Source organism: Sus scrofa, chromosome 2 (assembly GCF_054392235.1).
Source record: "Sus scrofa isolate SSC_HxYL_T2T_F1_AM1 chromosome 2, Sscrofa_HxYL_maternal_Yorkshire_Landrace_v2.0, whole genome shotgun sequence".
NCBI classification, from domain to species: Eukaryota; Metazoa; Chordata; class Mammalia; order Artiodactyla; family Suidae; genus Sus; species Sus scrofa.
In genome coordinates, this window is record NC_139384.1 from 59,937,119 (window position 1) to 59,954,560 (window position 17,442).

The window sequence follows — 17,442 nt, forward strand, 5'->3', positions numbered from 1 at the left end:
CTAATAAGCTGCTGTAACAGAGATCCAAAAATTTGTGATTAAAGTAAGCTAGAAATTTATTTCTCTCCATATGATGGTCCAAAGGAAGGTAGGTATCCTAGGCAGATAGAACTCTGCTTTAGGTCATCACCTCGGGCTTCATGTTGGCTGGAAGTTCTCCTATCTTATCACATGACACTATCATTGCATCAAAAGTTGCTGGTGTCACTCATTCCTAGCCAGTGGGGGGGGTACAGAGAGGGAAGCCAACCTTGTCTTTAAGAAGATGACCCCAAAGTAGCACGAATCACTTCTGTTCATATCCTGCTGGCAGGACTTAATCACATATCTACACCTAGAAACAAAGAAGCTGGGTAGTTGTGAGATTACTCTCAGATGTTCCATTATGAAAGGAAGAAGAGGAGAATGGATGCCCGGGATCATTAGTAGTCTCTGCCATAATGTCTCACAAATGAGGAATCCCAAAAGACCAGTGAACTACAAAAGGGATTTCAAAATCCCTAATAATTAGGGAGAGGTAAATTAAACAAACGAGTATATTAGTTGGGTAATACCAGCTGTTGGTTGAAGATGTGGGGTAATAAGAAATCTCTTTCTGTCAGTAATGTGAATTGGTTCATTACTTAGGAGAGCAATTGTCAGTACCTAGTGAAATCATAGGGGTACAGACCCCATGACTGTGCCCTTTCCCTTTCAAGTGTGTATCCTAGGGAAACACTGGCACTTGTGCACAGCATATGTGGGACATTAACATTTATTAAAGTACTGTGGACAGTAGTGAAGAGTTGCAGTCCATTACTTCTCAAGAGAGACGGGTACATAAGGTATGATTTAGTAGTAAAATAGACTAATACTTTCATGTTAACTGTGGTATATTAGATCTATATGTGTCAACTTGGATAAATCCCAAAGCAGTGTTTTGTTTTGTTTTTTTTTTTTTTAAAAAAAGCAAGTCACAAAGATGTGTGCAGCAGGATACCATTTATAAGATTTTATTTAAATGTGCAAAATAATACTACATGAAAAATAGTTAAAATATGAAAACCTGAACAGGAAGGGTACATACAGAGCACTATCCTACATAGCTCTGTGATGAGTTATCCAGAGAACAACTGACTAGTGTTCCTGGAGTGGTGTTCTCGTGCTTCATGATGCTCCTTGATGTGGATCCTTTCAAATCTGTTGTGATAGGCCCTCAGTGAGTTCTCTAATTTGTCCATCAGAGCTGGGGAAATTTCCTGTATTATTTCTTTGATAATTTCTCTGCCCTCAATGTTTAAAATGTATTACTATCAGAATGGACTGATCTTCTAAAATTGTTCTCATTTTTCTTTCCCTGTGTCCTTTTGTTCTACTTTTATTTCTTGAATTTTATCTTCTTACCTGTCTATTTCTATTATCATATTTTATTATGATATTAACTTACAGGAATTATTTTTTGTTTTCCCAAATGTCTCTTTTGAAGACCAACCTGTTACTGCTTCATGGATGCCCTATTCTCTTATCTCTTGGGCTGTTAGTGATAGCCTTCTCTTAGTATGTTATGGATTGTCTTGTATGGGAAAGCCTGAGTGGACTGTATAATTTTTGCTTCTGCTGAAAAGTGCTTTGGTCACAGTGTTTGAGAGCTGTGCACTGTGGTCTGAGAGTGTCTGGTCTCTCTTCCCATGATAGTCCTAGATGTAAGCAGTCATAGTACCTTCAATAGTCTTCACAAAATGTGGTCTCTCGCTGTTTCTTTGCTCACTACCACTACCTCAACCCCCTTTCTATTGCCCTCCCATTCTTTCTCTCCATGTTTATTATACGTGTGTGTGTGTGTGTGTGTGTGTGTGTGTGTGTTTGTATTTGTTGGTTCTGTCTCTCTGGAGAACTCTGACTAACATAGATTCTGGTACTGAGAGTGGAGATTTTGGAATCTAATCTGATTAGATTTAAACTGATTAACAATTTATTTGCAGTGGTATAGAAGGCACTGATGGTGTGGTGATGCTAATACATAAAGTATCATCATGGGATACTCGTAGTCAAATATATTTTGTTTATATTTTATAATTTATTTTTTCTTCATTTTATTTTTTAAAGCTTTATTGAAGTATAGTTCATTTGGAAGATTGTGATAATTACTGCTGTACAACAGTGATTCAGTTATGCATATACACATATCCAGTCCATTCAGTTTCTTTTCCTACTTAGATTATCACAGAATATTGGGTAGAATTCTCTGTGCTATACAGCATATCTCTATTGGCCAGTCATACCATATACTTCAGTGTGCATGTATGTGCGAACCCCAAACCTCCAGTCCATCCCTTTCCCCCCACCTATTTCCTTTGGTAACCATAAGTATTTCTGTTTTGCATATAAGTTCATTTGTACCTTTTTTTTAAGATTCCATGTATAAGTGATATCATATGATGCCTGAGGAATCTGTATCACTAACTTACTTCACTTAGTATGACTGTCTTTAGATCCATCCATGTTGCTGCAAATGGCATTAACTAATTCCTTTTATTGGCTGAGTAATATTCCATTGTGTATATGTACCATATCTTGTTTATCCATTCCTCTGTCAGTGGATATTTAGGTTGTTTCCATGTCTTGGCTATTGTAAATAGTGCTGCAATGAACATTGGGGTGAATGTATTGTTTTGTATTTTGGGTTTCTCCAGATAGATACCCAGGACTGGGATTGCTAGATCATATGGTAGTTCTATTTTTAGATTTTTGAGGCAACTCCGTGCTGTTTTCCATAATGATTATACCAATTTGCATTTAATACTCATATTCAAATATTTTTAAAAGGTGAGTTTATTTTTTAATTTTTTTAACTTTTTTAATGTCTTTGGTCTTTTGTCCTTTTAGGGCCACAGGCTAGAGTTTCCCAGGCTAGAGGTCGAATCAGAGCTGTAGCCACTGGCCTACACCAGAGCCACAGCAACGCCAGATCTGAGCCATGTCTGCGATCTACACCATAGTTCTTGGCAACGCCAGATCCTTAACCCACTGACGGAGGCCAGAGATCAAACCTGCAACCTCATAGTTCCTAGTCCAATTCGGTTCTGCTGCGCCACCATGGAAACTGCTATTTTTTTTAATTTATTTTTTTAGGGCCGCATATGTGGCATATGGAAGTTCCCAGGCTAGGGTTTGGATCGGAGCTGCAATTGCTAGCCTATGCCACAGCCTCAGCAACACCAGATTGAAACCACATCTGCGACCTATATATACTACAGCTTATGGCAACACCAGATCCTTGACCCACTGAGTGAGGCCAGGGATTGTACCCATGTCCTCATGGATACTAATCATATTTGTTTCTGCTCTGCCACAATGGGAACTCCCTAAAAAGGTAAGTTTCTGAGTATCCATATATTTGACACCTAATAACATTTTTGTCAAATTAATGAGATTGGTTGACTGCTCTAACTCCACTGGACAAAGTGTAGAAAGGAAAAGATGAGTTGAGGTTACCCCATATGACCTAAATATTTCTATACCTGCCCTGAGAGAAAACTTTAGCTCCCTTACCTACAGCACTGAGATTTCTGAAAACCAGATCCTGTGAGTGGCTGAATTACAGTGTAAATTGAAATCCCAACTTTGCATGGTATCTACTGTTAAACCAGACGTATTGATAGGGAAGAAAAGGGATCCTAAAAATTGGACACATAAGAGATCCTAATAAAACTGGGAAGGTAAAACCCCTAAATTCTGATAAGTCTCTTTTGCCAGTAGAAGCAGCCCTTCCACTTCCATTTGAGGTAATTAACCATACTTTGCCTGAGGAATCTGTATTGGCTTCCCCTGAGGTAATTGGTTTGCAAGACAATGCAGATTTTCCTTAAGATCCACTCACACCACACTTTTTTTTTAGATAGAAGTTGCAGCAAATCCCAAAAGATGGATGAGACACAAGTTGTGACTCACAAAGAGGTGCACTACACTCTGAAAGAACTGCATTGTTTTTCTAATATACGACAAATCTGCAGAATATTGTGGGAATGGATATGATATCTAGGGTGTGGGGTAATGGTGAGAGGCGTGTAAAACTGGATCAGGCTGAGTTTACTTTAAAATGGGCCCACTAAGCAGAGATCCTATATTTGGTGCTATGGCTCGAGGAGTTACAAAGGCTTTAACAATTTGGTTGGTTGCCTGACATGTGTACTAAAAGGTGCCCTACGATGAAGTTTGAAATGTCAAACTGTCTTGCCATACTCCTGAGGAAGGATCCAAGACTGAGGAAGATTGGAATAGTAGCTGGAATAGATTTCTTATGTGAGACCTCTTCACTCACCCTGGCAGGGTCCAAGAGGATGCACTTTTTACAATGACTGTTTAAAAATTTTTAAGGAGAGCCCCAGTATCCTTGAAGAGCTCTGTGGTTGTTTTTCTCTGTAGGCTGGAAATTACAGTGGGAACTTTTACCACTAAGCTTCCTTAAATTCAGCAGGGATATTTGGATCCCAAGGTGGCAAAGCTAAGTGGTAGCACTTAATCATCAAAGACAAGTGGGGATGCTTACTATAACAGACATCAGAATCCAAGCAATAATCAGAATAGTCATATAATGACATTGGCTATTGGTCATGTGCCACTAGGAGGGAAATAGTTGGGCATTCTACTCAATTTTTACTTGATCTGTGTAAGCAGAAGAGTTCTAGGTCATGTGAACAAGTATATAACTTGGAATTTAAAAAATAATAGGCATGACGCTTCAGTCGATTTCCAGACATGAACTTGTTTATAGACCCAGAACCCCTTGAATGATAGGGAAGGTGGGTCACTTTGTGGAAGGACTCTGAGATGCTACCAAATTTAATACTGTTTATCTTTCTCCCAGCCTTCCCAGGGAGACCTATGGCATTTTACCAGGGTGACCGTGCACTGGGGAAAAGGAAATAATCAGACTTTTTAGGGACTACTGGACACTGACTCTGAACTGACACAGATTCTAGGAGACCCAAAACATCATTGAGGCTCACCTAGGTGCTTATGGTGGTCAAATGATCAGTGGAATTTTTAGCTCGGGTTCATTTCACAGTGGGCCCCTGAACCCAGCCTGTTGTTATTCTTCCTAGTTTTGGAGTATATAATTGGAATAGATCCAGTCATTTGGCAGAATCCCAAACTTGTTCCCTGACCTGTGGTATGAGAAGTATTCTTGAAGGAAAGATCAAGTGAAAGCCATTAGAACTGCTTCTGCCTAGAAAAATAGTAAGCCAAAAGCAATTTTTCATTTCTGGAGGAATTCTAGGACTTGAAGGAAGCATGGATAGTGAGTCCTACTCCATCTATTCAGTTCACTCTGGCTATGCTGAATAAAGATGGATCTTGAGGGACAGTGGATTATCTTAAACTAATTGCAATTGTTGTTCCAGATGTAGTTTTACTGCTTGAGCAAATTAACACATCCTGTGGTACATAGTGTGCAGCAACTGATCTGGCAAATTTTTTTTCCATCTCTACTAATAAAGACAGCCAGAAGCAGTTTTTATTAGCTGAAACGTCCAGAAATACACCTTCACTGTCCTACTTGAAGAGTATACCAACTTTTCAGCCCTTGTCATAATTTGGTTCACAAAGATCTTGATGCCATTCTCTTCCACAAGATAGCATGATATTAATGCTGATTGGACTGAGTGAGTAAGAAGTAGCACCTACTCTAGACTCTAGGCTGCATATCAGCATGGGAAATAAATCTGACAGAAATTCAAGGGCCTTCTGCTTAAATTAAATCTTTAGAGATCTCATGGTATGTGGCTCATTGAAATATATATTCTGCTGTTGAACAAGTTGTGGAAGAAGTTATTACATTTGGCTCTTCCTCCAACCGATAAGAAGAAACTGTCAAGTGGACCTCTTAGCATTTTGGAAGCAACATATTCCTCATTTGGGTGTATTACTCCTGCACATTTACCAAGTGACTTGAAAGGTTATGGTTTTGAATAGGGCCTAGAACAAGAAAAGACTGAAACAGATCCAAACTGCCATAGAGCTGATCTGCCACTTGGGCCATATGATCCAGCAGACCCCATGGTGCTTGATGTGTCAGTTGCAGACAAGCGTGTTCTTTGGAACTTTTTGCAGACCTCTATAGGGAAACAGTGTGCACACCCTTAAGGTTTTGGAACAAAGTTGTGTCATCCTCTTCAGATAACTATTTTCCTTTTGAGAAACAGCTCTTGGCCTGCTATTGGGTCTCAGCAGAGACTGAACACTTAACCACAGGACACCAAGCTACCACAGGACACCAAGCTACCACATGACCTGAGCTTCCGATAATGACATGGGTGACCCACCAAGCCATGAAGTTGGGCAAGCTTGGCACTATCCCATCATAAGATGGATTTCACCTTTTTAAGGCTGAAAATATATTGTGTGTGTGCATGCATATAAATATAATGTAAGATCTGGCTCAAGTTGGCCCTGAAGACGCAAGTTACTATGCATAAGGAATTGGTTTAAATACCATGATCCCTAGTTCTGCTACACTACCTTTTTTCTCACAGCCTGCATCTGCAGTTCATTAGCTGCTTGGGGGGGGTGCCCTACAGTAAATGACTGAGGAGCAAACACTGAGGCCTCATTTACAGAGGATTTTGCACAATATGCAGGCACTACCCAGATGTGGACAGTAGTGGCATGACAGCTCCTCTCTGGGACATCCTGAAGAACAATGAACGGAAGTCCTCCCAGTGAATAGAACTGCAAGTAATGCACCTGGTTGTCCATTTGTGTTGGTAAATACAGTTTTGTGCATGCAGTCTTTTCACCCTCATTTGACCTCATAAGAATGGGCCTTGGGGCTGCTACGCTTTATTACCAAGAGGTGAAGAACCCACACAGCCTATGTCAGGTTCTGCCAGTTCAGTATTGTTATACCTACACTTCCTATTCTGCCATCTTCCCTGCTGTCACCAGCTAGATGGCATTTATGAGTAGATGCTGCCCTTCATATACTACTTCATTCCAGAGCAGATTTCATAGATGTTTGCTGCTTTTCTGATTTTAGTGGTTTGTTCTTTATTATTCTCAAAAAAATGTCCAATTACTATTTTTAATATTCTTTTGAATTCATGAATTTTTAAAAAATATTTGATGGGTTTCAATCCATTGAAATTAGTATCTTATTAAAATTTATCCTATCTTTGAGCATTTGTGATTTAGCAGGGAGCAGTCTAGGAATGTGAACCCTAAATTATATAATATCATGGGTTCCTGGACAGCTCCTGTGACTGTTAATTATACTTTAAATATAACTTGTGTTGGTGGAATGGTCTACAGATAAATTCCAAGTAAAGCCCACATTACAGAGCAGAAGCCAGAGGAGGCACAGAGGGAAGTCCCTGGAGAAAGTCTCTTCAGTGAGTTTGGCTTCCACAGCCTTCATTTACAGTGTCTTCTTGGGAGGGAGTTAAGAGTACTGGTTCTGTAATGCTCACTCGAGAGCTGTGCCATTCTTCAATACATAGTTAACATTTCCTCACATTCTCTGGTAAAATTAGGATTACATAGCAGGTTTTTAGAAAACAATATGTATTTATTTACACATATTAAAATCCTGGATTATATGTGTCCTACTTTTTGGTGTTACGTAGGTCAACCAAGGAAAGAGGCACATCTAATATAAAATAATTTATTGGTGTCTTAAAAAAGGGAGCTTTGGAACCTCAGTTTGTCAAGAATTATGATCAGAAGATATTATAATTTATATTTCATTGGGTTTCTGAGCACTTTGCATAAGTCACTAGGAAATCTATTGTTAGAATATCCAGATTTTATCTGGACACAGCAATATGGTCACAACAGTCTTGTGGTCAACCATCTGCCTTTGCCCAGTTCAAGAGTAAAATTTAGTTCCTGCTAGATGAGCACAAGATGGAATAGTTTGAATCCAGAATAGAGTCCATTCTATCTAATTAAGCACACAAGTTCACATGTCTCTTTTAATAAAATGATGACAAAATGTTAACAGATTTAATTGCAAGGGTTTGCTAGAATCTACTTGGTGAAATCATTGGTCTAATTTTGTTTTCACTGGGGTCTATGTTTAGATAGTATTGTCTCAATCTTTATATGTTGGAAAATGCCTTCATTTTACTGACACTCTGAATGATAATTTGGTTTTTCATAATTGAGCCAAATTTAGCTCAATACTTTGAAGATGTTTTTCCATTGTCCTCTTTGCATGTATTATTGCTAGAGAGAATTTATTTTTCCCTTGTGGCTTATGTTTTTTTTCTCCCTGTCTTAGATGTTCTGATTTTTTTTTTTACTCTGATTTATCTGTGTAGTTTTTAGAACAAATTTGTGATTTACATACCACAATTCAATGGCTTTTAGTAAATTTAGAGTTGGGCAAACATCACTGTATTCCAGTTTCAGGATATTTCCATCACCCCCAAAAGTTGCCTCAAACTCACTTGCTGTCACTCTCTGTTCTTGCCCTAGCCTAAATTACCACTAATCTACTCTAATTCTGTATTGTGTAGATTTGTCTTTTCTGGAGAGTTAATGTATGCCTGGCTTCTTTCACCTAGCATTATTGTTTTTGAGACTCATCCTTGTTGTAGAATGTAATTTTTTAATTTATATTTCTGAATAATACTCTATCATATGGATCTATCACATTTTGTTTGTTTACTATTGACTAGTTTTCATGGATATGTTTTTTTTTTTTTTATTTTGTGGTTATGATGAATAGCGCTGCCATGGACACTCATGTAGAAGTGTTTGTATGGACATATGTTTTCCTTTTAAAAAATATTTTATTGAAGTATAGATGATTTACAATGTTGTGATAATTTCTGTTGTACAACAGAGTAACCCAGCTATACATGTGCACATATCCATTCTCTTTCAGATTCCTTTTCCACATAGATTATCACAGAAAATTGGGTGGAATTCTCTGTGCTATACAGCAGGTTCCCATTGACCAGTCATTCCATATACCACAGTGTGCATATGCCAATCTCAAATCCCCAGTTGATCCCTCCCCCCACTGCCTGTCCCCTTTAATAACCATAAGTTTGTTTTCAAAGTCTGTAAGTCTTTTTGTTCTGCCAGTAAATTCATTTGTATCCTTTTTTAAGATTCCACATATAAGTGATATCATATGATGTTTGTCTTCTACTAAGTTCACTTAGTATAATCTTTAGGTCTATCCATGTTGCTGCAGATGGCATTAATTCATTCTTTAGTATGGGTGAGTAATATTTCATTGTGTATATGTACCACATCTTTATCCATTCCTCTGTTGCTGGACATTTATGTTGCTTCCATCTTGTGGCTCTATATAGTGCTGCAATGAACATTGGGGTGCATGTATCTTTTAGAATTATGGTTTTGTCAGGATAGATGCCCAGGAGTGGGATTTCTAGATGATATGGTAGTTCTATTTTTAGTTCTTTGAGGAACCTCCATACTATTTTCCATAATGGTTGTTCCAATTTATATTCCTACCAACAGTGTAAGAGGGTTCCCCTTTCTTCCCAACCTCTCAGCATTTATTGTTTGTAGACTTTTTGATGTTGGCCATTCTGCCTGGTGCAAAGTGGTACCTCATAGTTCTTCTGATTTGCATTTCTCTAATAATTATTGATGTTGAGCATCTTTTCATGTGTTTTTTGGCCATTCATAGGTCTTCTTTGGAGAAATGTCTACTTAGGTCTTATCCCCATTTTTTGATTAGTTTTTTTTTTAAATTGAGCTGTGTGAGTTGTTTGCATATTTTGGAGATTAGTCCCTTGTCAGCAGTTTCATTTGAAAATATTTTCTCCCATTCTGTGGGTTGTCTCTTTGTTTTGTTTATGGTTTCCTTTGCTGTGCAAAAGCTTTTAAGTTTAATTAGGTCCCATTTTTTTATGTTGCTAATTTATTTTATTTTTTTTAATTGTTATTTCCCCAATACAGTTTTTTTCTACTGTACAGAAAGAACAGTAGTTTGTTTGTTTTTATTTTATTTACTCTGGGAGGTGGATTAGAGAAGGTATTTCTGTGGTTTATGTCAAAGAATGCAAAGAGTGTTCTGACTGTATTTTCTTCTAGGAGTTTTGTAGTATCCAGTCTGATATTTAGGTCTTTTAATCCATCTTGAGTTTATTTTTGTGTGTGATGTTAGAGAATAATTCTAATTTCATTCCTTTAGACATATAGCTGTCCAGTTTTCCAGCACTACTTACTGAAGAGACTGTCTTTTTTCCATTGTATATTCTTGTCTTTTTGTCATGTATTAATTGACTATATGTGTGTGGGTTTATTTCTCAGCTTTGTATTATGTTCCATTGATCAATATGTCTGTTTACCGGCTGGTGCCGTATTGTTTTAATGACTATAGCTTTGTGGTATAGTTTGAAGTCATTCCTCCAGCTCTGTTTTTCTTTCTCAGGATTGCTTTGGTTATTTGGGGTCTTTTGTGTTTCCATATAAATTTTAAAATTTTTTGTTCTACTTCTGAGAAAATTGCCATTGGTAATTTCATAGGGATTGCACTGACTCTGTACATTGCCTTGGGTAGTATAGTCATTTTTATATCAATTCTCCCAAACCAAGAGCATGGTATATATCTTTCCATCTGTGTAATCTTTGATTTCTTTCATCAGTGTCTTATAGTTTTCGGACTTCAAGACTTTTGTCTCTTTAGGTATGTTTATTCTGAGGTATTTTATTCTTTTTATGTGATGGTAAATGGGATTGTTTCCCTAATTACTCTTTCTGATCTTTCATTGTTAGTACATAGAAATGCAGTTGATTTCTGTGTATTAATTTTGTATCCTGCAACTTTATCAAATTCATTGATAAGCTCTAATAGTTTTCTGATAGTGTCTTTAGGATTTTCTAAGTATCATGTCATCTTCAAACAGTGATAGTTTTACTTCTTTCTTTCCAATTTGGATTCCTTTTTTTTTTTTTTTTTCTTTCCTGATTGCTGTGGCTAGGACTTCCAAAACCATGTTGTATGAAAGTGGTGACAGTGGGCATCCTTGTCTTTTTCCTGACCTTAGCAGGAATTCTTTCAGCTTTTCACTATTGAGAATAATGTTAGCTCTGGGTTTCTCACATATGCCCTTCATTATTTTGAGGTAAGTTTTCTCTGTGACAACTTTCTGCAGGGTTTTATTCTTTTTCTTTTTTTCTTTTTTCTTTTTTTGTCTTTTTAGGGCTGTACCTGTGGCATATGGAGATTTCCTGGCCCAGGGTCGAATCAAAGCTGTAGCTGCCAGCCCACACCACAGCCACAGCAATGCTGGATCCAAGCCGTGTCTGTAGCCTATCCATAGCTCACAGCAATGGTGGCTCCTCAACCCACTGAGCAATGCCAGGGATCAAACCCACGTCCTCATGGAACTAGTCGGGTTTGTTAACCACTGAGCCATGGCAGGAACTCCCTGCAGGGTTTCTTTCTGAAGTGGGTATTGAATTCTGTCAAAAGATTTTTCTGCATCTATTTATATGATCATATGAATTTTATTCTTTAGTTTGTTTATGTCATGTATGACACTGATTGATTTTTAGATATTAAAGAATCCTTGCATCCTTGGGATAAATTCCCTTGATCATGGTATATGATCCTTTTAATATATCATTGGATTTGGTTTGCTAGTATTTTGTTGAGTATTTTTTGCATCTATGTTCATCAGTAATTTTCCTTTTTTTGTGGTATTTTTGTCTGGTCTTGCTATCAGGGAGATTGTGGCCTCGTAGAGTTTGTCAATGTTCCTTCATCTGCAAATGTTTGATAGATGGAGGGAGCAAGATGGCAGAGTAGTAGGACATGAGGCTCACCTACTTCCATAAATACATTGAGAATGCATCTACATGTAGAACTATTTATATGGAAAATTTGCTAAACACTGATATGATTATGATAGTTCAAGAAAAACTTCATGAAACTGGATAGAACAAAAGAAAGAAGAAAAAGAACAGAAAAGAAGCAAGATGGGACCTGCACCCCTGGGAGAGAGCTGGAAATAGGAAAAGCTCCTGCACCCTGGGAAGCTCCCCCACTAGTGAGTAGATCAGCTGGGACAGAGGAAAAACTTTAGAGTATTAGAGGAGAACACAGCAATCAGTATGAAGCAATTAAAACAGAAACAGTCCTCCACAAATGCTCTATGCTATGGCAACCAGAAACTATATGCTGGTGCCAGCAGTTGTCGGGAACTAAAACTCTTGACTTAGAGTTACATTAGATATCAAACTCAAAGAGAGGTGGGTCTGGCTACATGGTAAAAAAAATGGGGTTGGCCATGTGGAAACAACCTGGAGGGACTAGAGTATATTGTGACCACCTTTGAGGGTGTAAGCTGAGGCAACCCAGTTGGGCTTAGAGACTAGGTGCCATTGTTTGGAGGTGCTGGAAGGAAGGGGCAGAATGCATTAGTACAGTCTTGTTCCCTATGCACACTTTCAGGCTGCAGAACACTGTCTGCTTCAGCTCTGGGAGCCACCCAGCTGTGGTGGCTGCCTAGCAACAGCTGGGGAGCAGCCCTGCCTTTAGGCTATAAAGAACTCAGAATAACTGCCCAGGGGAATAACACAAGCTCTGTGGCTCCTGCTAGTGGTTCTGCAGGGGCCCATGCTAGCAGTGCTCCTTCCATGCCCTAAGAACTTCAAGAGGCCTGCTGGTGCACATTCCCTGTGGGAAATGCAAACTGCCAAACTGGGAATAGCACAAGCTCTGCAGATGAAGCCAGTGGCCCTGCAGGAGTCTGTGCTAGTGGCATCCACTCTGTGCCAAACGAGTTGTGAGAGGGCTACTTGTGCACATCCCCTGTGGAGGTTGCAAATTGCCTGTCCAGAGAAAAGCACAGCTCCATGGCTCCTGCCAATGGCCCTGCAGGAGCCCATGCCAATGGCCCTTCTTCTGCACCAAAGAAGCCATGAGAGGCACACTGGTCCACATTCCGATCTGCTGCAGCTGCAGAGAGCTCTGCTGCCAACAGCCAAGCCTGGGGAGGGACTGCCAGAAGTACACATCCTGTAGCTACAGAGAGAGCCTTGTAGAAACAATTATGGAGCAGCCACTGCTCTTGGGGCTTCTGAGAGATCCCTAGAGTGGCCAAAAAGGGAATGACTATAGGATGGTGCCTGCCCCTTAGGCTGCAGAGAACTGTCCCTAGAGCCTCCCCAGCAAAGGGAGGGACTGCAGGAGCAGCTGCCAACATTGCTAGCTACAGGAAATAATCCTGACTGCTACCTGGTAGCAGGGAGTGTCGCAGAAATCAACTACCAAAAAAAAAAAAAAAAAAAAAAAAAGTGAAGAACGCAAACTCCCAGAAGCTAAACAATATACTTCCAAACCAGTGGATCATTGAAGAAATCAAAAAATACTTAGAGACAAATGACAGTGAAGATACAATAATCCAAATCTACAGACACAGCAAAAGCAGTTCTGAGAGGGAAGTTTATAACAATAAAATCTTATCTTGGGAAAGAAGAAAAAACTTAAACAACCTGACCTTACACCTAAAACATCTAGAAAGGAAGAACAGACAAAGCCCAACATTAGTAGCAGAAAAGAACATAAATATTAGAGCCTAAATTAATGACAGAGAAGATCAATGTAACCAAAACTTTGTTCTTTGAAAAAAATCAAGAAAATTAAACATTTAGCCAGATTCATCAAGAAAAAAGGAAGAGGGTTCAAATCAATAAAATTAGAAAAGAAAAAGGACAAGTTTTAACTCACAGAAATATAAAGGATCATAAGAACAACTGTGTGCCAATGAAATGGACAACCTAGAACAAATGGATAGATCCTTGCAAAGATACAACCTGCGAAGATTGAAACAGAAAGATGTAGAAAATGTAAATAAACCAATTACAAACACTGACATTGAACATGTGATTAAAAACTTCCAACATATGAGGAAAAGAATGTGTATATATGTGTCATGGGGTCACTTTGCTGTATAGCAGAAATTCACAGAACATCAACTATAATAATAATAAAAATTTCCAACAATAAAAGTCCAGAACCTGATAGCTTCACGGGTGAATTCTATTATGCGTTCAGAGAAGAGTTAACACCTATTCTCCTGAAATTCTTCCAGAAAATTGCAGAGGAAGGAACACTCCTTTGAAGCCACCATCACCCTGATAACCAAAACCAGACAAAGGTACCACAAAAAAAGGAAACTACAGGCCAATATCACTGATGAACATAGATGCAAAAATCCTCAGCAAAATACTAGCAAACTGAATCCAACAATACATTAAAAGGATCACACACGAAAATCAAGTAGGATTTATCCCAGTGATGCAAGAATTCAATATATATGCAAATCAATTGGTGTGATACACCATATGAACAAAGTGAAAAATAAAGGCCATATTATTATCAATAGATGCAGAAAAAGCTTTTGACAAAGTTCAACACCCATTCCTGATAAACAGTCTCCTGAATGGGCATAGAGGGGAACTGCCTCAACATAATAAAAGCCATATATGACAAACCCACAGCTAAATTCATTCTCAGTGGTGAAAAACTGAAAGCATTTCTGCTAAGATCAAAAACAAGATAAGGATGTCCACTTTCAACATAGGTTTGGAGGGACTAGCCACAGCAATCACAAAAGAAAAATTGGAAAAGAGGAAATAACACTGTCACTGTTTGCAGATGACATGGCATCATACATATAAAATCCTAAAGATGCTACCATAAAACTATTAGGGCTCATCAATGAATTTGATAAAGTTGCAGGATACAAGATTAATGCACAGAAATCTACTGCATTTCTATATACTAGCAATGAAAGATCAGAAAAAGAAATTAGGGAAACCATTCCATTTACCATCATATCACAAACAATAAAATACCTAGGAATAAACCTACCTAAAGAGACAAAACACACCTGTACTCTGAAAACTCTAAGACACTGATGAAAGAAATTAAAGATGATATGAACAGATGGAAAGATATACCATCCTCTTGGTTTGGAAGAATCAACATTGTCAAAATGACTATACTACCCAAGGCAATCTACAGATTCAGTGCAATTTCTATCAAATTACCAAATGGCATTCTTCACAGAAGTAGAACAAAATATTTTAAAATTTGTGTGGAAGGACAACAGACCTTGAATAGCCAAAGCAATGTTGTAAAGGAAAAAAAAAAAAAAAACAGAACTGGAGGAATTTGGCACCCTGACTTCAGACTATACTACAAAGTTGCAGTAATCAAAACAGTGTGGTACTAGCACAAAAAGAGACATATTGATCAATGGAATGGGACAGAAAGCCCAGAAAGAAACACAAGCACCTATGGTCAACTAATCTATAACAAAGGAGGAGGGAACATACAGTGGAGGAAAGATAGTCTTTTCAATAGGTGGTGCTTGGAAAACTGGACAGCTACGTGTAAAAGAATGAAATTAGAACATTCTCTAACACCATACACAAAAATAAACTCAAAATGGATCAAAGACCTAAATATAAGTGCAGATACTTTAAAACTCCTAGAGGTAAACATAAGCAGAACACTCTTTGACATAACTCATAGCAATATCGTTTGATCCACCTCCTAGTATAATGACAATAAAGACAGATAAACCAATGGGACCTAATTAAACTCAAAAGCTTTTTCATAACAAAGGAAACCATTTAAAAAATGAAAAGGCAACCCAAAAAAATGGGAGAAAATCTTTGCAAACTATGCAATTAACAAGGGCCTAATTTCCATAATGTACGTACAACTCAACAACAGAAAACCAATTTATGCAATCAAAAATGGGCAGAAGACCTAAATAGACATTTTTCCAATGAAAACCACTGGGCAGCATGCACATGAAAAAATCCTTAACATCACTAATTAATAGGGAAATGCAAATCAAATTTTCAATGAGGTGCCTCCTCACACCAGTCAGAATGGCCACCATTAACATGTCAACAAATAACAAATATTGGAGAGAATGTGGAGAAAAGGCAAACTTCCTTCACTGTTGGGAATGTAATTTGGTACAGCCAGTGTAGGAAACAGTATGGAGCTTTCTCAGAAAACTAAATATGGAACTACAGTATGATCCAGCAATCCCACTCCTTGGCATGTATCCGTACAATACCATTATTCAAAAGTTGCATGCTGGAGTTCCCATTGTGGCACAGTGGAAACAAATCCGCCTAGTAACCATGAGGTTTTGGGTTCAATCCCTGACCTCGCTCAGTGGGTTAAGGATCTGGTGTTGCTGTGAGCTGTGGTGTAGGTCGCAGATGAGGCTCAGATCTGGTGTTTCTGTGGCTATGGCATAGGCTGGTGGCTACAGCTCCGATTAGACCCTAGTCTGGAATCCTCCATACGCCACAGATGTGGCATTAAAAAGACAAAAAAAACAATTAAAAAAAAAAAAAAAAAAACTACATGCACCTGTATGTTCATTGCAGCACTGTTCACAATAGCCAAGACATGGAAACAACCCAAATGACCATCAATAGATGAATGGATTACAAAGATGTGGTACATACATAAAATGGAATACTGCTCAGCCATAAAAAGGGAAAAATGATGTGATTTGCAGCAACACTGATGGAACTAGAGATTCTAATACTAAGTGAAGTAAGTAAGAAAGAGAAAGATACCACAATGATATCACTTTTATGTAGAATCTAAGATATGACACAGACAATCTTATATACAAAATATAAACAGATCATGGACATGGAGACTAGACTTATGTTTGCCAGGAGGAGGGTGATGGACAGGGAATTTGGAGTTGGTAGATGCAAACTATTACGTTTAGAATGGACAAGTAATGGTGTCCTGCTGTACATCACAGGGAACTGTGTATACACTCTTGGGTTAGAACATGATGGAAGACAGTATGAGAAAGAAAGACTATATATATGTCTGGGTCACTTTGCTGTATAGCAGAAATTAAAGGAACATTGTAAATTAACTATATTTTAAAAATTTTACCAAAAAAATGTTTGATAGAATTCCCCAGTGAAGCCATCTGGTCCTCGACTTTTTTTGTTGTTGGAAGGTTCAAAATCACGGTTTCAATTTCAGCGCTTGTTATCGGTCTGTTCATCTTTTCTATTTCTCCTGTTTCATTCTTGTAAGGTTGTATCTTTCTAAGGGTTTGTCCATTTCTTTAGTTTGTCCAGTTTATTGGCATGTAGTTGTAGTAGTCTGTTATGATCCTTTGTATTTGTGATGACTGTTGTAACTTCTTTTTCATTTCTAATTCTATTGATTTGAGCTCTCTCTTGATGAATTTGGCTAAGGGTGTATCAATCTTGTTGATCTTTTCAAAGAACCAAGTTTTGGTTTCATTGGTCTTTTCTATTGTTTTCTTCATTTCTATTTCATTTGTTTCTGCTCTGATCTTTATGACTTCTTTCCTTCTACTTACTACCTTTGGGTTTTGGTTGCTCTTTCTTCAGTTGCTCTTAAGTGTAAGGTTAGGTTGTTTATTTGAGATTTTTTTTGATTTCCTG

The 17,442-nt window shown here is 38.1% G+C and overlaps 1 protein-coding gene across 7 annotated transcripts in view; it reads left to right on the forward strand.

Moving 5' to 3' along the window:
• SNAP47 (synaptosome associated protein 47) overlaps positions 1-17,442 on the forward strand; it is a 110,228-nt gene that overhangs the window by 21,980 nt on the left and 70,806 nt on the right. The window lies entirely within an intron of this gene.